The sequence below is a fragment of the Fulmarus glacialis genome, unplaced genomic scaffold (genome assembly GCF_000690835.1).
Source record: "Fulmarus glacialis isolate BGI_N327 unplaced genomic scaffold, ASM69083v1 scaffold9764, whole genome shotgun sequence".
NCBI lineage: Eukaryota > Metazoa > Chordata > Aves > Procellariiformes > Procellariidae > Fulmarus > Fulmarus glacialis.
Genome location: NW_009208684.1, coordinates 36,351 through 43,509, shown reverse-complemented (window position 1 = coordinate 43,509; position 7,159 = coordinate 36,351).

Sequence of the window (7,159 nt, the reverse complement as noted above, 5' to 3'; positions counted from 1 at the left end):
GTCCATGCTTTGGAAGCCCTAAAACTGCTTGTGCATATAGGATTGTACAAGCCTTAAGCATCTATTTATTCTCAGTGTGACTGCAGATCTCTGCAGTTTGCAGGCTTGTTTTAGGCAAAAAAAGTTTTGAAGTAAAGTAAATGTCTTCAAAGCTGCGTTCCTAGACCTTTTCCTATTTTTGTTTACTCTCAGCTGACTGCTTCAGTAAAGCACCTCACCATGTGTTTTACTTTAAGCTTAAAGTCACATGCCATTTAAGCCCTTCGCTAAACAGGGGACACTTTCCTGATTCGGTCCTAGGACACGGCCTGTATTTCGTGCTGGCTGAAACCAGCAGACACTTGTGATGAGATCAGCCTGCTGCCCAAAATTCCACCATACTGCCTCTGCTCCTTGAGTTTTGTCTTCATTAAAAGGCTGATTTTACCTGTGATTGTCACAGACCAGGGGCAAGGATGGAAGTTTTCCTTGTCTGCTTTCTGCCTTCGGTCCCTGGTTGTCTGAAGTGAGCCTTCATTTCATAGATTCTGTTGGAGAGCTGCAGCCTTCTTCACAAACGTTGATGATTGCTGCAGGTGATTGCCATGCAGCTGTGCTTGTGTCTGTCCAATTTGATGCTTGATTCATATTTGTATATAGATGAATAACAAACCAGTCTACAGGACTCGTGGCATTCACAAATATAAAACATTAGAGTGTGGTGAATGACTTTCTTGGTGAGGGGAGGAAAGGGATTTGGCCAATTAGTTGAAAAATATAACTATACTCAAATTAAGTTATTAATAAATTCAGGTGAAATTTTGGAAATGGTCTTCATTAATTAAAAATTAAGAGCCTTTTTTGAGGAAATACTAGTGTTAGGTCTAGATTCATTCACAAGGGGTTTAGGCACAGTTGCCAAAACGGAGGAGGCAGCAGTAGCTGCATCATTAGCCCTGTACTTAGGACACTGCTGTGGGATGCGGGTGATTGAGGTTGTGATGTTACCTGGAGCAGAAGTGGAAGATTAGTGTGCATCCCTCTCCCAAGCCAGTGCCATAGACACAGAGTTAGAGTTATTCCAGCTCTCTCTTTGACACCATCAACATATACTAATTACCCTCAAAGTGAGACAGCATCAGAAAGGTGAAATGCAAGGAGCCAAGCATATCCAGCAACCTTACGGTTAGGCATTGTATGGTTTATTTGCTGTTATTTCCTATTGTAGCAGTATGTAGATTTTAAATGGTGTTCAGTAGCCTCTGGTTCCCATGGATTTGGGGATTGCTAGTGGAATAAGAGGTGTGTTACCCACATGCTTTGAGAAACCAGAATGTGGTAGGCATTAAAAAGATGAAAAGGAATCATGTCCCCTTCCCAGCATGGGTGTAACAAATCATGCCCAGTCCACTTGAGAATCTGGATTTTGGTTTTATTAGCATCCCTAAGAGTAAAAATAAACCGTTTTTTTTTAATTTAAAAAAGTCTAATTCTATTTATTAGATATCTTTAACACTAAACCAACTTTTTCTTCCATGTCTTCTTCCATTTGAAATCAACTCTCTCCAGCACTTTGCTGCCCTGTTTGCAGGAAGAGGATTAGGCAGCCTTGTGATCGCTCCGCTTCCACAAACAATTCTGCCTTTTCGGGCTCTTCACCTTGACGGGTACCAGCCAGGATTAGTCATCCCAGGGACTCTGTGTTTCAGCCTTTCTTACAGTCTCGTATGGATCCATGCAAAATGATATTTATGGCTCTTTTTTAGAAGTTAGTTTAAGTATTGTGAAGCAGAAGTGATAATGGAAATTGTTAATATGACCACACTTTTTTAGGATGCTTATCTCAGGTGAAGTCGCTTTGAATTGGCAGCTGTGTACTTTTTGGCAAGAGAAGGCCCCTCCTCTTCAGAGATAGTAAAGGGAGTAAGGTAGTGAAAGGAAATATTATACGTATTTTACGGAAGGGGAAGTGAAGCATGGAGACCTACTCCTGTGCCATTGCTGACTGTATTCTCTGTGACTCCCCTAAAGAGGTCCTACTGCTTCTTTTAAAAAGCGAGAAATTGCATGTTCCTCTGCCCAAGGAGCGTAAGTAAATGCCATGTGAAGGTTACATGATTATTTTCTTGTTCAGACAATAAAATGTCACGCTGTGATAAGGACTTGTATGCTTTTCCATTTGCAATGTCTGATTATTTACTGATAAAATCCTGAACAAGTGGAGTGACTCCATTCTAGTTGCTTTCAATAACACCCACAGTAAAGTGCTTTAATTCCATAAAAATATTTAGCTTCTCAAAGCAAACAGCGGCAGCTTGTGCAGCCTGCCACCGACACAGCCGTCGGAGGCTTTCCCCGGGAGGAGGATGCCCGTCACAGCCTCCTCCCCGCGGGACGTGCCATGCGCAGGGAGATAGCTATTGTGGAGCCTCGCAGACAGGCAGAGGTGCAAAAGGTATATTTCCCATCTCGCTTTTTTCCTCGTCATATGTTGAACTTTTAGCATATATTTGAATATTCAAAGTAGACTAGAAATAGAATTGTTACAGAACAAAGTAAACTACAGCAGGACTGGAGTCACAAACGCACGCCCTTTCCCAAGTTATTCAAATGACATAGTTACATAGAAGTTAAACATTTACTCAGATTTCAGAAAAATTCTCATTTGTGTCTTGGAGAATCATTGACGTTTACCTGGTAGTAATTTTTGAAATTATTTTTCAAAGCTATGACAGAACCTAAGCCTTTTGTAAAAAATCAAGTTTCTTTCCATGATGGTGGCAGATGAAACTCGAAACAGGATCCAAATATACCTGAAAAACTTAAAAATTTCAGGTCGAATGCTGCCTACAGAAACAAACATGCTACCAACCCCCTCAACAAAACCATCAATCTCCTTTTTGCCAGGAGCACCGCAGGGGCCAGGGGCTCCTCGGGAGCTGGGACCTCAGGGGTGGTCCTTGTTTGGAGGAGTATCAGTGTTATAGCTGTAGGCACTGGGGCCGATTGGTTTGCAGTATGATTCATTCAGTATATCTTTATTTAAAAACTGTATTTTAATTAGCAATACTGTGTTTCCCAAAGCCTGTGAATGGAAGCGAGGTGGTGGGGAGAGCGGGATGAAGAATAGCCTTGAATTTGAATTTACAGCGGGAAGGGAAGGAATAGAGTCCAGCCCCCACTCTGTCAAGCTAATGGGTTTTTGCTGGTGTTTGTGCCCAGTTTTTAACTGCTCTTTCAGGACACGTCTTTGCCAGTTCCCACTGGAGCTGACAGGTTTTTTTATGTAATATTTTACCTGGTCATTCGAATTATTTTCTACTCGGACCAAAATATCACATACTGTTAGTGGGGAAAAAACCCACAAAACCAAGTCCCTCTTTTCATCTTTCACCTTCATCTCTTGATTTAAACATCAGAATTAGGAATACCATTGGCAAATTATTTTCTCAAGCCTTCAATGACCTAATCCCTGAAGCTGCATAAAATAGCTTATTTATTTGGTTATTTCTTATTTATTTGCTTATTTGTTTACAACACAAATCACAGATGCTTTATATATGTGCGTACAGTTTTTGCATTTAGATTGAAACAGCACGGCTTGTGTGTCGCAGATTAAGTATCATATGGTGAAGTGTAAAACAGGATGTGTCATTGAAATACCAGTTAATCTGTTTTTCCCAGACCTATAATGTGTTCGGGAATATAATGCTCTTTTGTTGAAGTAATTCCCTGTAAGAATTTAAAAAGGATGTAAGATTTTTGTCTCCATGTAGAATGTTCAGCTGGCATCTTGCCACGTTATTAAATACGGATTAGAAATAGCATTGAGGTATTTAAACATAATTCTTGTAACAGGATAAATAGCTAATAGCATTTGGTTTGCTGCTTGTGCGCTTGTGACCTGGTAATGTTCCCATTAACTCAAACACAGACGGCACGAACTCTGTAGGCAGAATTCACAGCAGAAGGAAATTTGGTTTTTGAACTAGTTGGTATAAGATTAAAGCCAGTGATCTGTAACTGGGTGGCATTTCCCAGCTCTGATTTTCACCTGTATTCAGTTAAAAGGCTCTTGGTTTTCTTAGACAACTGGCAGGTTTTTGAAAATAATCTTGAATCTTAAAATTAAAGAATGGAAAAGGATTAGGGGGAGTGATCTTTTTGAGGGCTGTGTATTTTTATTAATTAGCCGGTATATTTCTGTTGTGGTTAACGTGAATGACAGCATTCCCTCTACTCAATTCAGGGCGAGTGGAGCAGGGGCACCTCTGCAGCCATTCCCCTTTGACTCTGCTTAAAACCTTCTCTTCTGAATAAATCACTTGATTTTTTTTTTTTTTCCTTTTTTTTTTTACAAGCAATGAAGATTTTGTCACATCTCCCATTTAAATAAAATGGCTTTGGAGGAGTGGCAATGATTACTTACATTGCTTTGAAAAGTCTCAGTTACTGTGCGTGAGTAGTACACATATAATTCATTATCATCGTGAACTAAAAAGATAAACAAATAGCGATGACTGAAAGTAATGCTATTTTGAGTGAGATGCAAAACAATTATAATTCATGCCATATGACAATTACTTGTGTAGGAGAACGATATTCCTAAACTGGGCAAGATTAATTTAAACCCTGCTAAACTGTAGCTGAAGTTTTTCAGTCTTTGCTAGCCACAAGTTAATTTTCCTATTTATTTTTACATATAATTCTCCTTGCCTTGCCTCTGTTCTCCTTGCCGTGCACTGTTCCTGGAAGCTTGCTTGTCACCATCATCTAAGTAAGTCTTGTAAAATAAGAGATAAATAAGTAATAATGCATTGATAATTATGATGGGATAAAGTACTATTTGTTGAGATAATTTTCCAAGCTGTTTTAGGAAAAAAGTAAACTGTCACAAAGGGTTACTGTATTCATGTATTGTTGCTGGAGGCTAGGCATCTAAAAAACAGTAGAAAGGACGTTTACTTTGCTTTAAAGCGTTTTAGCATTTGGCCAAGAAAAGGCTGCGCGTGATTGCTACACTACGACCTGGAGACGGGAACCTGGGAAAATGATGAATTTGCCCAGCTCTCTACCGGGGCTTGCTGGCCTCCCTCCCTCGGTGCCCGGCCGCAGGAGATGCGGCACGGGAAGCACCGCCGGCCGCTTCCCGGCTGGGCATCCCTGAGCGGCAGGAGCGTGAGACACAGATCTCCCCTCAAAGCCGAAGCAGCCCCAGGGAGACCTCTTTCTGATGCCCCCCCAAATGCTGGCGTTGCCGCAGGAGCATCCGATTTCCCTTTCCCCCCGCCCGCAGCGCAGCCTGAGAGGATCTGCTCGTGCGAGGAGCCTCCTTCAGACAGCTCTGCTTGGGATGGCCAGGCCTTGTTACTCAACCTATTTACTCATTATTTAAGCAAATTATTGTTGAGCTCGCGAAGCAGCGGATTCCTGGTTGCTGATTGCTTTTGCATTATTACCACATGCTTACTGTGCTGTGGATGGCAGGTAGCTAGATGCAGGCATCCTCTGTGTTTAATTCCCATCATGAGAGGCGCCAATGGTTTCGCTCTGAAACCAGGCTCAGCACTGTCCCAGGTTATGCTAAATACTGTAGCTACCAGAGTGGCTTTATTTGCGGATCTGGTAGAGGTAGCTGTAAGATATCTGAGAAAATAAACCTGTAATTTGCATTTTCCCTTTGTAATTTCATTTGGTTTTAGGAATTTTTTTAAGAACACCTGTTGACTGCCTTTAACTGCCCTGTAGAGAGCCACAGCTGTAGTTGAAAATACCTGTGACAATGTGAAGGGCCTGTGTGTAAAATCACAGAATTTTACAGCAACGTGTGTAAAATCACAGAATCGGTTTACTTTTCTCTTTTGTAAGAGTGTGTACACACATAAGTTTAATCTTTAATCTCTTTAATATAAATAAGAGTGAATATTAGTAAACCCACAGCCTCTATAAATATGTAACAAGACATGGCACATTTTAATTTTCACCTGCACTCTCTTGGGTTTTGTTCGCTTTACAGAATTATCATTTAATGGTTCATTTATTTATAATCTTTGTCAGAACTGGAAGGCAGGGTGCAGGCAGACCCACTGCTCAGTAGAAGTACTGGGCAGTCTGTGATATCGAAATCAAAAGTAAATGGATATTTCATCTAAGTAACAGGAGTGAGTTTGGGCCTTTTGTTTCTCATTATTTATAAAGTAACTGGACAAAGGTAAAAAGTTTATTGCCACAAAGTTGCTTCTTAATGAAGGAAAATTTCTTCCTATGCATCAAAAGCATTTAATTACTTATTAAGTAATTAAGTTAATGTCAGCAATAATTACTTACCCAGCAGACCGTGAGTAAGTAAATAATGCAGCGAAAGTTAGAATAAAGGAGGCTTTCTCTGCTCTGAAATGGCTGCTGCCATATAGGGGAGAGGGAGGACTGAAACCAGAGGAAATTACAGCTTCAGACATCTTTTCCTTTCTGTCATCTAAAGAGGATTAGAATTTCCAGATGTATATAACCCCTTTAAGCTGTGACCACTGCTCACTACATAAAAACAGGGTCGAGGGAGATATCCCATAAAGAAACTCCAACACACTGTTAATCCCTCAACATGAACTGAGGACCAAGAGCATTCAAAGAACCATTTCTAGCAAAGAGCCTTACTGGACATATGAATTATGAAATCTAATAAAACAAAATAATCATAGTAAGTTAACGCAAACACTGCATGAAAGAAAGTGTAGTATAATTTCAGAAACCTAACAGAATGAGAGTAGCCTTAATAATGAAATTGTTAGAAGATGTTACGAAATGCTAATAGGTGGCCAGTCTGGGAGACGTAAATCTTGCCCGAGCTTCAGATGTTAAAATGTGAGGTAGCAAGGGTTTTGTTATTTCTGCAGATAGGAGCTCAGCCTGAACTCACATTCAGTGCCAGAAGAGCCCTGCCCCAGGACAGAGCCCATCTTTTATTATCGTAATGAGATGACCGCTCGTATACAGCTGCATCATTAAAAACACAGGAGATGGGTATATCTAAATCGTCCTCCTGTTTGTAGGTAGAATCAACCTTTAGCCTACTACTTATAATCCGTGGTCACACAAAAACCAGTTTAATGGTGTTCTGTGGTCAGCTGAAGCTGTGCAGGTGAAAAGTTAATTCCTTTTACTGCCTTGCACCTACACTCGT